At 36.8% G+C, this 18,033-nt stretch overlaps 1 protein-coding gene across 1 annotated transcript in view; it reads right to left on the bottom strand.

Annotated features, from left to right (window-relative positions):
- LOC102519024 (sterile alpha motif domain-containing protein 9) overlaps positions 1 to 2,678 on the bottom strand; it is a 34,709-nt gene extending 32,031 nt beyond the window's left edge. The window contains 1 exon segment of the mRNA XM_014561188.2: positions 2,516 to 2,678. The gene's annotated coding sequence lies outside the window, so the exon portion shown is untranslated.
- Positions 2,679 to 18,033: the final 15,355 nt, after the last annotated feature.

Here is an 18,033-nt window from a genome sequence, read left to right as displayed (position 1 = left end):
AAAAATTTGTTGTATGAGTAACATATTTTCTTAAAGGAGTTAAAAATAATGAATTTTTGAAAACCCTTGAGTTAGCAATATCTGTGGGTCAAGGGATTTTGGTCATTTCACCCAGGTAACTATTTTACTTGGCTTGGATCCCAGTCTGAAATCTGGGGAACTCTCTTTACTGTGCTGCCTATTAGGCCAGAACTCACTCTAGCTTCAATAATCTGGTCACAAAAGATGAAAAAAAGTTTTATCAAAAGGAAAATAAAATTAATATGTTTTCTCCTCCAGACCTTCTAGGTACCCCAGTTTATAATACCCCATATCAATTTCCTGCTGTGTCACTCCCAGTCCCCAAAGGAGGCCATTTCTCATACCAGGTTTTCCCCAGAATGGGTCCTTTTACTTCAAGTCCTCACCTCAACGAAGGTGAGAGCTTCGGCACCTCCGTTGTTTTCATCTGCCTCCGCTCTGGGAAGCTGATCTCCAGGTGAGGGGCTTCCCTTTTCTACAGACACATTCTGTTCAGGTCTGATGCAATACCTTCTCTTAGCCAGTAACTTTCAGTAATCTAACCATCCATTCTCTCTCTGGGTATCCTAAAGATTGAGAGGACAGACTCCAGATTTTCTTTCTTGGTTTAGCCAGTGATAACAAAATTTCAGTAGGGCCCAGCATTCTGGAAATGAAGCAGCACATCAAGATACTAATATATATAAAATAGATAAACAAGTTCCTACTGTATAGCACAGGAAACTAAACTCAATATCTTGTAGTACCTTATGGTGAAAAAGAATATGAAAACAAATATGTATGTCTATGTATGACTGAAGGATTATGCTGTACACCAGAAATTGACACAACATTGTAAACTGACTATACTTCAATAAAAAAATATATATATACAGAAAAAAAGAATTTCCCTCTGCAGTCCATCCCTTGTTCTTAAGATTTTTTGGCCTTGATACAGCCAGTGACTCACCGTGTACGGTGTTTAATGTAGGGGATGCTGCAAAGGGAACTTTGTGATAGCTTTCTCTTCCTTTTATTCAGAGTCTGCCAATAGATACTAGGGAGATAGAAATACTCTTCTCAAGTAAGGCCACTCACATTTATTCCTTAAATATGGAGTCTTTTCTCCATAATGATGTTAAATGGAAGCATCAACAATACCCAGTCTCAATATAATACACTAAACTCTTTAATAATGTCCTTGGACTGATTTATAAAGTCAAAAGTTTCTTAACTCCCCTCCCCCTACATGATAGCCATCGTGAACATACAATGACCTGAACCTATTATACTCAGTAGTGCTTTTAAATTAGTTACTACTTTATCAATTTGAACTGAAAATTAATTCTGCATATATACTGTTGGGGCTAAGCAAAGATCGAAATGACTGGTGTGGACAAGTTTTGAGAATGCCTTGATGTAACTCTTGGCTTCCTAAGGGGCCCTTGTTTTCCTGTTTTTAAATAATGGTGACGACAAATCTTATTAATAGTAACGTTAATTATTAGCAAAGGAGCTACAGGATGCCATTCTCGAGTGACTACTCCAGTTTTCTCTCTTGAGGTATTAAACAAGTACCAAATCAGCAGAGGTCTTAGGGACAAGTTCTGGTGTCCACCCACCCCCATCTCAGAGTGGGGTTCCTCAGTAGCACTGCAGATAGCCATACCTTAATTGTTCAGTTCTATAGGGCTCTTAGAGCTGATAGTGGGGGTGAGACAATTCAGAATCTTGGCTCTTACCCAGGAAGGCTATACACACTCTCCTATGATGGTCTGATAACTGAAACCACACACAAGCCAAGGTAAGTTTTGTTTTTCTCAGGGTAAGTTTTTGTTTTTTGGTTTTTGGTTTTTTTGGTTTGTTTGTTTTTATGAGGGAGAAGTAATTAGGTTTATTTATTTATTTATATTTGGAGGAGGTACTGGGGATTGAACCTAGGACCTCGTGCATGCTAAGCATGCGTTCTAACAGTTTAGCTATACCCTCCCCTCTGAGGGTACATTTTCTTTGTAGTTTTTAAACCAGATTGTTGTATGAAATGGATGTGAAAGAAACACTTAGAAAAAGAGTTAGCCTCTGGAGGATGTTATCTTTTACTAAATGTAAAACTTCTAATAACATCTCAAGTGAAGGAAGACCAAATTTTGCATAATCGCACATGACCACAGGTTCCTTTGCAATCTTTTATACTTAATTTCCTGAACTTCTTTGCATTGTTTGTCATTTTTCTCACTGCCCTCACTGTCATTTTTCAGTTATCAGAAACACTCTCACCACCTTAAGTATACTTACCGGTCTGTTTCTTTTTAGAAGCGCATTTACAAAGTTAACCTCAGTTAAATGTACTGATATATATTTAATCCATTGATATTTCTAGTTTCACTATTTTTACAAGTAATGGTTTATGTACAAACATATGTTTTATTATAAAAAGAAGTACAGCTGGAGTTTATGAAAATAGCTATCTCCTCATAAGCATAAAAAATAAAAGTGTAATGATTCAGAAACTTACCAGGATTTTTCTGAAAACTTTCCTCTTTTTATATCAAAAACTTGAAACAGCTGATTTTTAACCTTTGCTTTCTTATTCCTCTTCTAATGGGTAGAAGACATATGATTGTAAGAATCCTTTTTAAAAACTAAGCTTTTAAGCTGGGACGTTTTTTGGTCTTCTAATGCCCTGCCCTGTGTAGAAATAGAATGAGGAAGTAGAAATGCAGATAGTTTCAGTTTTGCTTCAGAAGGTGTTTATTTGCGTTTGTAAAATATTAAACATATTTATAAAATGCTTGTAAAACATTAAAAGATTAACATCACAAAAAATTACCAATAAAGTTGAACCATTGCTAAGAAACTGTTCACCAGAGTTTAGAGTCATAAAAGTTAAGAAATTGGGGCCCAAAAAAAAAACCTACAGAAAAACATTAAAATCTCAGTGTGATCCAAGTGCCTGCTATGTGCTGAATTGTGATGTATTTCAAGTTAATTTTTGCATTAAGTGTGAGTTTTAGGTTTAAGTTCGTTAATATCATTATATATGCAAAGAAAATTAGGTGTCTGTGGTGGGACAGTGTGGAAGTCAAGGTGGCCCAGAGTAGGAAGTCAGGGTGCAGGAAGGTGGCCCTTCAGAGGGGTGACCTGGAGTAGGGGGTCAGAATCTGGACAGTGTGAAGAGAGTATCCACCTACAGGGGTGACCCACCCTGAAGGAGGTGAGGAGGGCATACAGGGGCAGCCCTGTGTGGGATGTCAGAGCCCAAGCACAGTGAGCAAAGGGTCTAAATGGACGGCTGGCCTGCTGGGGGATATCAGAGTCCAAGCAGAGCTAAGAAAGTGTCCTTCTGGAAAAATAGCCTGAAATGAAGTGTCAAATCAAAGATTGCACTGAACAAAGTTAAACAGGCAAGGAAGAATTTATTCAAGAATTTATTCCTTAGATTGCAAATATTTTTCTCTGTGATTAGGCCACACAGGTTTGCTAGTTGACATGCATTTAAGTTTCCACCCTTCCACAGGTAGTGGGAGACAGGGGTGCTATCTTTGATGTTCACATTTCAAAGACATGGTTAACTGGTGCTTGAGAAAGATAATACTGGGTTAGAAAACTGGACACAGGCTGGGAGAAGATTTGTTTACATTTTAAAGGGGCAGAGAAAGAATTTGCAATTACAAATTATCTAAAGTAAATGCTCTAGCAAAAGGGAGGCCTTTAGTCAGGAGCCTGTAATCAAGAAGAAGCTTGTCCAAAGTTTAGTCAATCTTAAGGAATCATTAAAGGCCATTTCAGTCAACAGTTAGAGCTGAGTTTGGAGAGGGCACCTGTGCTGTGCAGCGGATGGCAGCATTGAGATAGAAGATTGATTAAACAGAAGGATTGCTCAAATAAGGAAATATACAAGGAAATGAAAGCCAGATTTCTCACTGTTGAAGTGGGTTACAGATATGAAAAGAGAGTAACTTGTGATGTAGAACTACAACCTGGAGATACCTGTGTGAACTCATGGTTTTCAATATATTTAGATACATAAATAAATATAGCTGTAAATGTATGGTCTAGGATTGTTCACTGAGAGGGAGGACAGACGCCTCAGCGGCAATGAACACAAGTAGCACACATACCTTGGCTTCTAAATGCCATTTTTCTCTATAAAGAACTAGAGCACCTTGGAAAGATGGCTGGTTCCAGGGATGGGACAGAGAAAGTATAAGATAAGTTTGGAGCATCTTTTGTCCAGAAAGCAAAAAAGAGATAAAAACGATAAGAACAACAATCACAAGGCTCCTACTAGTCAAATCTAGGACAATTGAAGCATCAAAATAAACAGTGTAGTAACAGATTATCCACTAAATAACCAAATAATTCACTAAATGAAATGGAAAACCATAAATCCATACAGATATAAAGAAGGAAATGATGAATAAATGGAAAGTTTGGTGAGAAACAGTATATTTACAAAGTTTCAAATTACCTCCCCACAAAGTACTAATGACAAAGGGGGAAAGACCAACTTTACAGTAGTGAAGCTTGGCCTGTACATACTGAAGAGTGTGAGACGCAGAGAGTTTCTCATTAAGTATCTTTTCACACACAGTTCAGATCAGTAATTATAACCTAGAGGTCTCACCTTCTTTTCCCTCTTTGTGAAGAGAATGAGAACAGTTGCTGAAGAGGCAAGTGAAAAAGAAAGGCACTTTAAAGGTGATCTACTTCCCTGAAGAAAAGAAATGTACATACACCTGAAAGACAATAACTATGGGATCTATCTCAGGGTACATGGGGACTTGTGGTCTCTCGGAATCAAGAGAGAAACTGAGCTTAACATGATTAAGAGAATGATGCTAATGTTATCCCTTCCACATGGTGTGCATTACAAAGCATGCTCCCCGATACAGGACCAAATAAAATAAGATTACTTAAGCCTTTTTACATTAAATTAAATTGCAGATGACTCAATGACTTAAACATAATAAATAAATTCATTAATACACTCCCAGAAAACATGATGAAGTTTTAAAAATTTCAAAGTGGGGAAGGCATAATATAGGTATACAGAGAAAAAGCTAATACATTCGAATTGCATAAACATGTAAATCACTTTGCAAAATATATCATAAAATAAACCAAAAGAGCACCAATCAATCAGGAAAACTGTAACACCTGTAGTACCTGTAAAGACTTAGTTTTCTAATTTATAAAGAATCTGCACAAATAAGTAAGGAAAAACCCAAGACCTCAATAAAAAAAAAAAATAAGCAAAGGATAGGAAGAGGATTTCCAAGAAAAAAAAATAAACATAGTATTTTCAACCTCACTCATAATCAAGTGTATTAAAACAAAACACTATAACATACCATTTTTTCTCATATCCTGTTACTAGAATGAAAAAATTTAATAATACCTGGTGTTAGGGAAAGTATAGGGATACAAGAGAACTCATATACTGTAGATAGAAATGTAAATGAGAATAATCTTGAGAGAAATTCAGCAATATGTGTCAAAACTATACACATTCAAAGCCAAAAAAACTCTTGAAGAAAAAAAGGAGAATTTGAAGGTAGGCAAAGATTCCTTAAGCAGAATATGAAAAGTGCTAACAATGAAGGGAAAACTGATAAATTAGACTATATATATGTATGTATATTAAGGATCAAACAGCTGGAACTCTCACACAGTTATTGTGGGAGTATAATTGTATACATCCACTTTGGAAAACTATTTCGGCTTTGTCTACTCAAGCTGAACATTCTAGGTATATCCAGGGAAGAAGAATGCATGTGTCCACGAAAAGACATGTTCAAGAATGTTCACAGCAGCTTTATTCACACTTGTCCACTATGTGGATAATATCATGGCCATTGGACTCAGTGTACAGAAAATACTCTGGATTCCTTAGTAAGTCATACACATGCCAGAGGGTGAAGATACACCATGCAAGTTCAGGGATCTGTCACATCGATGAAGTTTTCATGGATCTCATGGTCTATAGAGTCTAGAGGAAGAAAGAGCTCTGTAGAAGAGCTGAACCATGGTGCAAAGTGCTCCTCTCTCCAGGCCATGTGGCTCAGCAGATCTCATGATGCTAGAGGTGTCCGCTGTGGATAATAATGCTCCAAAGACCTACTATGAGAGGCACATTGAGATTCTCCAGGATTTTTGTAATGGCAGGACATCTGTGGCAGAGAACTACTTGATGTTTGAAAAAAAAAAAAACAAAAAAACCCTAGAAGGGACTGAGCAACATCAAGTGATTTTATGACTAGAGTTTCACAACACAAGCTATATATATGATCAGATCCAGTGAGTCATGAGGTCAATGGGACTCTATTTTCCAATAAGACCACATTCCTAAATACTAGGAATTACTAGGGATTAGGACTTCAACATATGAATAAGGGCCCAATTCAACCTATAATGCAGACTAACAAAGGGAGAAAAAAGCATAAATTGATATTAGAAATGAAAGAGAGGGCATCACTACTTATCCCATTGACATTAGAAAAGATAAAAGAGAAATACCATAAACAACTCTATAATCACAAATTTGGTATCTTTGATGAAGTGGACCAATTCCTTGCAATAAACAATTTATTAAAGCTTGCACAAGGAGAAATAGATATGAAGAGGCCTATATTTTTAAGATATCAAATCAAGAATTTCTTTTCCAAAAAAAAGAAAGTGCATGCCTAGATGGTTTCACTGGTGATTTCTATCAGACATTTAAAAAAGAAACAATACTAGTTGTAGGTAATCTTTCCCGGAGAATATAAGCTGAGGGAACATATCCTAATTCATTTTATGAGGCTTGCAATACCCCAGTACCAAAACCAGACCAAGACATCTTAAGAAAGGAAAAGTTATAGACCAATATCTTTCATGAACACAGATGCAAAAATCCTCAAAAAGGCATTAGCAAATAAATTCCAATACTGTTTAAAAAGAATTGTACATCACAGCCAAGTAAGATTATTTCAGTTAGGGAAGGCTCTTTCAACATTTGAAAATTAATTAATATAATCCACCATTTCAATGGATTAGAGAAAAAAATTGAACGATCTTGTCAACTGATAGAGTAAAGGCATTTGGCAAAATCCAACACCTATTCATAATTAAAACTCTCAGCAAACTAGGGGTAGTGGAGAAATTTCTCTGCTTGATGAAAAAACATCTGCAAAACACCTACAGCTAACATATATTTAATAGTGAGAAAAGGAATGCTTTTCCCCTAAGATCAAGAACAAGGCAAAGTTGTTCTCTCACCAGTCCTATCCAATAGTGTATGAAAGTTCTAGCTAGTGAATTTAGACAAAAACAAACAAACAAGCAAACAAATAAAGGTATACAACTTGGGTAAAAAGAAATAAAGCTATTAAGACTACTAAAACTAATACGACATTATTACATTACTGCAGAGAAGAGATAACAGTTACCTGGATTTATATGGTGGTGGAGACTGGAGAGAAGAAGGATTTAAGAGGTAGGAAGTAGAAGCGACAGGGCTTGGAAATGGATTAAACCTGGAAGGTGAAGGAGAGGGAAACATTGAGGATGACTTTAGCATTTGGCTTGTAAAACAAGATTGGTGGTGGGGCCATTTATAGAACTGAAAGAGGGCACTGAAAGAATAAATTTGGAAGGAAAAATCTTGAGTTAGGTTTTGGTTAAATAGACATTGAGACAATTTAGAGATCTCTAAGAAGTGAAGAAATATATATTTCTTACATATATTCCTGGAGCTTAGAGGAAAATACTGGGCTGGAAAATTAGAAGTTTGTGAATCATTTGCTTATAGATGGTAATTAGAATCATGGCTAAAAAGAATTGCCTAGGAAGAGATTAAGGAGTTAAGGAGGGGGGCAAAGATTGAACTTTGATATTTAGTGGCCAAAACAAGGAGGATGAGGAGCAAAAGAACCAGAGAAGTGTCTAGAGAAGGGCAGGAGGTGTATGTCAGGAAGGAGGCATTGGTCAAGAGTGTAGACTACTGTTGAGACACTACACTGAATAGCTGAAAAAATTCCATGAATTCAGTAACACGGAGATCATTACTGATTTTACTGAGCTGTTTTAATGGAGTGATGAGGGTACATACCAGACTGGAGTGAGTTCAGACTGAGCAGGAGGTATGAAAATCGTGAAAACAAATACAGAAGTTAAGAAACTTGACTGTAAAGTGAGAGATGGAGATAGGACTGTAGTTTGCAAGAAGTGAGGAGGTAGAGGATGTGGGTTTGAGTGAAGAATTTTTTTTTTGAGTAATAGATATTAGTATATTTTATAGCTGGTGGAATACATTCCATTGACAGAAAAGATCGAGTAAATTGAAGAGAAGAAAAGAATAATGGATGGTGTAAAGTTCCTGAGTCGATAACGGGGGTAGATGCCAAAGGAAAGGTGAAGAGATTAGGTCCCTCTGTGATAATTAGTGAAATGCAGACCAGGATGGAAGCACAGGGGAGATGTGTATGTTTTATTTTAGAAAGATGAAGGAGTTTCCATCTGGAGACTTCTGTTTTCTCTGCAAAGTAGGGACTTTATCTCATTTATCTTGACTGGTATTCATGCAAATACAACAATCTCAGCATAGTTATAAATTTTATCTTCTAGGCACATAGCTGTTCAGTTTTGTGAGTTATGGATTTTATTTTTGGTGTGCTATTGCACACTGCAGTTATATTATCTCTTTAGGGTTTTGACTGTTTCTGAAAGACCTGAAATCTTTCTGTAAGGATAAAAATTGTAATAATTACAACTAAAGGTGATTTTCTTTTTTTGACATTTTAAAAATGGCTGCATCATATTCCATCCCATAGGTGTGTTATGATCATTTGGACATTGAGTTATTTTAAATAATACTCTAATAAATATTCTTTTTTTAATTGATTCTTTTTATATATATGTATTTTTTAATTAATTTAATTTTTTTTTTGGTGGGGAAGGTGGTTAGGTTTTACTCATTTATTTATTTTTAGAGGAGGTACTGGGTATTGAACCCAGGACCTTGTGCATGCACTCTACCACTTGAGCTATCCCCTCCTCCTACTCTAATAAATATTCTTATGCACGTGTCTTTATCTCTCATCACTTTATAAACATGGATTACTGGGTTAAAGAGTTTAAACATTTTAAAATCTCCTAATGCAGATTGTCAAATTGCTCCTGAAAGATATTCCTTTCATTCAGCTAAACACAAAAGGCAACATATAATAGAGTGATAAATATGCTAATTTAAATACAGATTACTGTTCACAATACCTAGATTTCATACTTTAACACTTTCTAATTTGGAACCATAGGTGGCACTAAAGGATCAAGGAATGGAACCACTTCCAGCATTCTAGGTTGGAAGAGATTTTGAATGGACATCTCAGTCACAGTCTTTTATAGCAGACAAGTTATAAACAATTTTAGAAAAATAATCCTATCTTAACATTACCTGTAAAGCAACTTGGTCCAGCATCCTAATCTTATACTTTACTATTAACTGTCTTATTTGAGACTGTGTAACAATGCAAGCCTATACCAATTGTCTTATGCAGAACCTTTCATTCTTCTGCTTCTATAACGTCTGTTTTTTCAAGAAAAAAACATAGAGTCATGAGCCAGAAAGGCAAAGAACTCTGGCATGATCTGATCATAAGGATTAGCACTGTAACATTCTGGATAAGAGTTTAAAGTGACATACTTAATTTGCCAAGTTGTATGGTGACTTTCTAAATTTGCAGTGTGAAAACTGTGTTTAAAATATATATATATATATATATATATATATATATATATATATATATATATGCCAAACAAACGTGTCCTGGTGGTAGAGATGGTTTTGCATACCCCCACTGTCCACTGTTTACACTGTTAGTGGGAGTTGCTCAGTTATTCTTGCCGTTCATGTGACTCCTTCCCCAGCACTTCTAGATGTCAAAGGGCCAGTGACTGAGAAGCATACAGGCTTGTAGAGGGCCTGCTTTTTTTAGAAGATGGAATATCTCCTGCTGGTCTGGGTAAAACAGACATTAAATACTGCTTGCCTTGACTTAGCTTGAAATGAAAATCTGGGAGTTGACTTTCCCTCTGCAACTTCCTTCAGCAATGGCAATAGAGAATGTTTTCATTGCCCCTAATTTATAGTTGGGAGACAGGAAGGGGAGAGAAGGGATGGGAAACATACATGTTAATGCCTTTAAGACATTGCAAAATGCTAACCCTTACCCCTTGTCACTCACAATAAAAATGCATTAGATGCTGAGGACATGAGAATTGAGTCTACTCATTAAAACTAGCTTATACTAGTTTAAACAAGTACCTACTGCTTCAGAGAACTTTCAGAGCCACATAAAACACACACACACACACACACACACACACACACACACACACACACACCTCCTTCATCTGGACTTTCTTGTTTCTATATAAATAAAGGTTTCACTAACAACATTCTGGGAGCAGCTTGGTATTAGAGATATGAGTCGAAATTCTGGGTACCCAATTCTAGAAATGTCAGGAAAATTACCTTATCTTTATCTCTCTGCATATAAAGAAGTTTGGAAACGGAAACATTGCCTGAATATATACAAATATGTGTATAGATGTTTCTGTATATAAATAAATATAATTATATGTACATATGTTTACATATTATATACACACATATTGAGAGATGCATACTTCTTTTGATTATAAATGGTTGACTCTGCTTTTTAAAAATTCCCCATTTTTCTAGTTTTTAATCTGTAAAGTAGAAGCCACCTGAACACTGAACAAATTAAATAGTTGATGTTATACAGCTATTTAAGTCAAGTTAAATTGTCTTAGAGGCATTAGCTGGGGACATTGTAAGTAAACACATGGCCTCATGAAGCCTCCTGTGTAATTTCACAAAGCAGTCTTTGCTGAACTGGGCCAGGAGGTAGCTGGGAGCAACACAGACATTTACTTATTAGTTAATGATGTTGTGGGGGGCGACCAGACTTCTCTGAAGCTGTTTCCTCATCTATAAAGTAGAGGTAGTGCTTCATGTAGTTATTCTGAGAGGTAAGGGAGAATATATTTTAAACATCCAGCAGAGGTTGGTATATTGCACAATACACTGAACAATAAATTGATTAAGTGAATCCATGAGAGGCCTCTGCCTCGGGTTAGACTTTTGTGTTCCGATGCAATGTGTTTCAATTCAAGTTTCAACTCAATTCAATTCAGTTCGATGACATAGACTTTTAGCCATAAGAAGCAACACCCTAAATACATTATATCTTTCACTAACCTTTCTGACGCACCTGGAAGTTGTCATAGTAACCGATAGCTCTGTCTGCTCTTGGTGATAAGGCTCCTTTACTCCAGGTTTCACCCTTCCTTCTTTGACAGTCCAGCTGGAGAAATAGGCAGACCATTAAAGTCAAATCTCTACACACTTTGGTGAAGAAAGAAAATTCTGGGTTTCAGCAATAGAATTTTGATTTAAACGTCTCTATTGCCGGCCCCTGAATCTTGATGTCCTTCCACCTTGGCCACAGTTCTTCTTAGGTGGCCAGCACCCACAGTCCAGAATTCTCTATTTGGGGAGCATTGGGTCATGCTCACAGCCACTCCTCAGTACAGAATATCACCTGTTCACATTCTCTGACTTTTACCTTTCAGGGATCTGGCTTGGGGGGAGGGACAAAGAAAATGAAAGGCAGAAAGATATAAAATCCAAGGAGAAATGAAATCAGAACAAAAGAAGGAAAACCAGGAGAAAAGGAATACGAAAAATGAAAAGAAAGAAAAAGAGTGTAAATTAAAAAGACAGAACAATGTTGAACAAATGGAATTTCAGTCAGATATGTGATTAAAATGTAAGGTTCTCTTATGTAAATTTTTTTTAATTTTAGTATTTAAACATATATATCAAGCAGTACAAATTTCTGTAAAGTAAAAAATAAAAATGTAAGCCTTTCTTTCGACTATTCTTTTCTTCAGGGGTTGCTACCATTGCCATTATAGTATTTCTTACTGAATATTTTCTTTATATAAAAATTTTCTATCCATATAAGGAATCATATCATAAAACTGATCTGTGACATACTGTTTTTCAGCCAGTAACATGTGCAGGATTTACCTCCACATTATTATATTTAGATCTCTCTCTTACTTTTTAATAGCTATAGAGTGCCTGAACCTGATGTAACCAGTATTTCTTGTTGGTTAGTGTTTAGGCTGGTTCCTTCCTCCCTTCCTTTAACTAGATAACTTGAAAAAAAAATCAAAAATAACAACTGGAAAAACTGTGAACATTCCACTGACATAAAACCACACTGTGTGAGTAATTACTTATCGGTGCTTACACTAAGCAGTGCTGCATAAAAGTGATAAAGGTACAAGTGAGATGCATGTGGGTTCTCAAATGAAAAAACAAAACCTTTATGACTAGTTCTTGGTTCAGTTATTTTACCAAAGGCAGAAGCTTGGTTAAAAAATTTTGACCTTACAATATGTTTGCTAAGAAGATATAGATATTTTTTGTAAATTAATAAAATAAGATGCCATGGAATATAAAGAAATTAAAGACCTCTCTCTCTCTCTCATATTGCAGATTAAACAACTGGGACTGGGCAAAAAAACCCAGTGTTTGGTTTTGTATGACATACACACTAGTATTTTGCTAAATATTTCTACACTTATAACCTAGTAACTGAATGTTATTTTATTTATTTACAATTATTTCAAGAGCTTCCCCAAGATGGTGGAGTAGAAAGACCCTAAATCACCTCGTATCACAGATACACCAAAATTACAACTAGAGAGCAACTATCTATAAGGACTGGCAGAAACTATTTTCCACAACTAAACAACTGAAGACACAAAGAAGGAGTCACAAAAAGAGGAGTAGAAGGGGCAGAGATGGGGTATAGTTAGGACTCATATCCCCCAGTAGATGACCTCCAGTGGGATGAATATCACAATCACAAAGTTCCTCCCCAAGGAGTGAGGGGGCCACGCCCCACACTGGGCTTCCCAATCCAGGAGTCCTGAACTGGGAAGATGAGCCCCCAGAACATCTGGTTTTGAAAATTAGCGGGGCTAACGTTCAGGAGAGCTGGAGGGCTATAGGAAACAAAGACACCATTTTTAAAGGCCATGCACAAAATCTCACATGCTCTGAGTCCCAGCACACAGCAGCAGTTTGAAAGGAACCTGGGTCAGACCCACTTGCTGATCTTTGAGAACCTCCCAGGGAGCAGGAGGTAAGTGGGACTCCCATGAGGGACAGAAGCACTGGTGGCAGCCACTTTCTGGAGCTTGTTTTACTGTGATGATACTTGCAATGGCAAGCACCATTTCGGAATCTTCCCTCTGTCCTATAGGCGCCAAGATCTTGCCCCACCCACCAGCAGCCTGGCTGCACAGCAAACTCACAGGAAGCCTACCTTGCCCTCCAGTGGGCCCACAGCCACTACACAAGGCAGGGCCTCACAGACAACTGGGCCAGGGACGAGCCCTGCTTACCAGTGTGCCCAGAGTAGTTGTCCCTACCACACAGAAGAGCCACGCAGCGCACATAGGGGCACCCCTAGTGCATATAGCTCTGGTGACCAGAGGGGAGCCTGCTGCTGAGCCCCAAAGGATGTCTCCTACAGAAGACCACCTCTCCGAGATTAGGAAATGTAACTGGACTATTTAATACATACAAATAGACACAGAGACTTAGGCAAAGTGAGGAGACAAATGAATATGTTCCAAACAAAGAAACAAGATAAAAACCCAGAAGAATAATTGAGAGAAGTGGAGATTAGCAAACTATCTGATAAAGAGTTCAAGGTAATGATGATAAAGAAGCTAGATGGAGGAGAATGGATGAACACTCTGAGAAGTCTGACAAAGAGTTAGAAAATATGAAGAAAATCTAAACAGACCTGAAGAATACAATAATCAAAACAACAACAACAAAAAACTAGAAGGAATCAACTGTAGATTATATGACACAGGGAAATGAATCAATGAACTAGAAGACTGATAGCAGAAATCACCCAAGTTGAACAGAAAAAAGAAAAAAGAATTTTAAAAAATGAGGACAGTTTAAGAGACCTCTAGAACAATATCAAGAGTACTAATACTAGTGTTACAGGAGTCCCAGAAGGAGAAGAGACAGGAAAGTGGGCAGAAAACTTATTTGAAGCGATAATAGCTGAAAACTTCCTTAACTTGGGAAAAGAAATGGATGTCCCAGTTCAGGAAGCAAGGAAAAATAACTCCCAAAGTCATCAAGTGTCCTGAGAGTCAATTTCAAAGGATTGGAAGATTATTGGAAACAGTAATTTATCTGCCTCCTATCCATGGTGTCTTCTTTAAATATACAAAGTGCAGGTAATCCAATTTATTACAATTCAAAAACCATCTATTGTCTGTGCTCTAAACAGTGTATGGGATGGGATGGGATAGATGCCACCATATGGGACACTCAGAAGATTTGGCTATCGTGGGGGTGCGGTCTCTGAAGTCCCCACTTCCTGGGATAACTGGTTTTTGTAGATTTAAGGAACTGACCGCTCTTAAGCTTCAGAAAACCTCTCTCATAAATCTAAAGTGGAATTCTCCTGCAGGGAAGACCAATCTGCCAGTTTATGGCCTGTTGTGTGGTGAGCAATAGAGCTGTCATCTTCCCTGGGAGCATATTCAAATGAGAACGTTTTCAAACAGAAACAAAAACAGATAAATAGTCAGCTCTCCATATCTGCGGGTTTTGCATCCATGGATTCAACCAGCAGTAGACCGAAAATACTAAAAAAATATTCCGGAAATTTCCCCAAAGCAAAACTTGAATTTGCTGTTCAGGCAACTATTTACATAGCACTAACATTGTATTTGCAACAATTTACATAGCATTTATGTTTTGTTAGGTATTATGAGTAATCAAAAGATGATTTAAAGTATATGGGAGGATTGTGTAGATTATATGCAAATACTACACATTTTATATAAGGGACTTGAGCATCCACAGATTTTGTATCCATTGGGGATCCTGGAATTTATCTTCTTTGGACATTGAGGGACGACTGTAAATTGCTTTCTAGGGACCCAATGGTATATGAAACTAATGAAGCTCCCAAGGTAAGGCTTACTGGAGAAATACTGGTGTGCACGCCACTCCCAAAGGCCATGTCCTGAGAAATCACGCGGTGCGTTGGAGTAGATCCTGGACTTGGAGACAGGTCAGGTTTCAAGATCAGCTCTGCCACTCACTGGTTTGGTGACTTTAGGAAAGTCTTTTAACTTCCTGAATATTTGTTCCTTCATCTGTAAAGCAGGTATGCTTGTTCTAGTCCACAAGTTTCTTGTGAAGATCAATGAGGGTAATGGATCGAAAAGTATTTGTAAATTTCACAGTTAACACGGTAATTCCAATAAAGAGTGTATCTGGGAGATGAGAAGGCAGGAGAGTGTGCTAAATCCAAGTGCTGGGTCTGATTTCTGTGTCGGCTTATGTGAAAGAAATTGCTTTCTTCCTCATGAAACTAAAACATATACATTCAAGTATATTTGAACATGAACTTTAGAGGAGTATATAAGAATCACATAGGATTTCACAGGGATGCATAGAAGTAGAAGCATACAGAAGCAGAAAATTAAAACTTTCTAAAAATAAATCTTTAAGAACATACGATAAAATGGCTACTTATATGCCATGTACTGCATTATCACTCAATTTTACTAAACAGGACCTTATAAGGTGCACAATCTTGTAGAACTGAGGGATCACATGAACCTTCTTGGAGTGTGTATGTGTGCAGTTTATTTTAAGTGAAATTGTCTTATTAAATGGAAGTGCACAAATGTTAGAAAAACAAGGAAAAGTATTTTATTCATAAGTATTTTAATTTTTTGCTTAAAAGTCAATCAGTAGGATATACTCTTTAAAAATAATAAGCAAGAGGAATGATTCTATTCCAAGTTAGAAGAAGTAACAAAGGTAAAAAATTTTAACAACAGCTAAGATTATGTTTAGTAATGAGGAAAGAACTTGAAGCTGGTTTTTAAAGATTAATTTGTTAATTAGGTGAACATCTGGGTTTGGTTCATCCCTTCCCTTGGAAACCGTGATTAATTTATGAGATTTTCATCCCCATTTACTAAAAAAGCAGTGAGTCATCCAGTGTTACACACCAGTGACAGCAAAAGTTAATTGGATTCTAGATCCTTTCACATTTCTCCCTTCAGCAATTCCTTGCTGCTTTGAGTGGAACCATGCGCTAAGAGAGTCTGTGTGTTTTTGTGTGTTAGAGAGAGATACAGAAATGAAAGGAATTACAAGTGATTGAAAAGTGAGTTTGAAAATGTAAGTGTATTTCCTTTGGTTTGTGGTAAGAAACTCTGGAGGGAGGCACAGAAGTAGCCAAATCAAAAACCAAACTAAAAACTAGTAAGAACAGCTATGTTAGTGCAGACATTTTATAGAATGTTGATTTGTGAATAATGTGAATGTATTATTACCTATTCCAGAAATAGGTAATAACGTATTATTACCTATTTAAGACTGTCAATGGTTTGAAGTGTCCCAGACTTGGGGCTAGGAAAGGGAACACAGAGATGGAGCATAGCTCATTATAATTAGTATTTGCTCTCTAAGAGATACAGGGCTTTTTGAGGGAGGGGATTCAGTTTGGGAAAGGAGGGAGAGGCCGATGGACCCTTAGTGAGTGGGTGACCGGAAAGTTGATCTGCTCTCTCCTAACCCTGCAGTGAGATTGCAATGTTTCTTTGCCTCTGACAACTACAAATCACATTCAGTTTAGAGGCCCCTCCTTAGATATCCACCTGTATATGCTGCATGATCTCAGTGCATAAAGCAATACTCCCAGATTAAAGAGAATTCATCATACAGGTTATTAACCTCATTTCTAATTTCGCTTTGCCTTTGTAAACTCTCATTGTTTCTTCATCTTGTTTTATAACCTTTATTTTGGGGGGTTTATTTTATCTTGACATATTATGCATTTACATGAGCTACCATAAATCCTTTCTGGAACTGGAAGGAGTAGAAATAAATGTATGCATAACTAGCCTGGGAAAATGCTAACAGGTTATTTCTGAGAGGTGAGATTACAAGTGATTTTGTATTATTTTTTCACATTTATTGAGATATAATTGACATATAACAGTTTGTAAGTTTAAGGTGTGGTGATTTGGTGCATATATATATTGTGAAATAATTACCATAATAAAGTTAGTGACACCTCCATCACCGCACATAATTACAATTTTTTTGTCATGAGAACATTTCAGATCTACTCTCTACAGGTAATTTTAATTGTCTTATGGTTAGTCTTCTGCACTTTCAAGTATGTGTGTGTGTGTGTGTGTGTATACACACATATACATAAATATATAAAAATATATTCCAAGTATATCTATAAATACATATTTATATATTTAACAATGGGCAAAAAGATATGTAAGAGTGGTAGAGAAAGAAGACCGGGAAAGAAGAAAGGGTAGGTTGTAGGATTTCTATAAAATATGTGATTCTACAAAAACATGGGAGGTACAGTATAAATATAGTGGTTCACTTGAAATACTTTCAAAAAGGAACGTTGTTATTTTGATTTCTTTCTTCTGTATAAAATAATAGACCATGAGATATGGTTTCAAGTAAAAAAAATGTAGTCATATTTGTTCTTTTTTAATAGTTGCAAGGTAGGCCATTGAATGGACCTTATGTCATTTTAAAATCTCTCATTGTTGTATATTTGGGCTGTTTCTACCTTTATTTGGCCAGAATAAAATCCCAAAGAGTAGTACTGCCAGGTCAGTGTCTGTAGCCAATGTCAATAAACATAAATATTTGTCTTTCGTCTTCAAGATCTAGAAGACAGATGAGCATTCTGTCCCCACTTCTTGGGCTTCACTGCACCCTGAACAGTTGCCTTGTGCCATTTTGTGTACCTGCTTCTCTCTAGGCCTCAGACCACCTTCCCCTCACAGAGTTTCTGCAACCTGAACCTTGGATCTCGTAGTTTTATCTGGTACCTTTACCTCACAAGCTTACCTAATGAT

This window comes from Camelus ferus, chromosome 7 (assembly GCF_009834535.1).
Source record: "Camelus ferus isolate YT-003-E chromosome 7, BCGSAC_Cfer_1.0, whole genome shotgun sequence".
Classification (NCBI taxonomy): domain Eukaryota; kingdom Metazoa; phylum Chordata; class Mammalia; order Artiodactyla; family Camelidae; genus Camelus; species Camelus ferus.
This window is presented reverse-complemented; position numbering and strand designations above follow the sequence as displayed.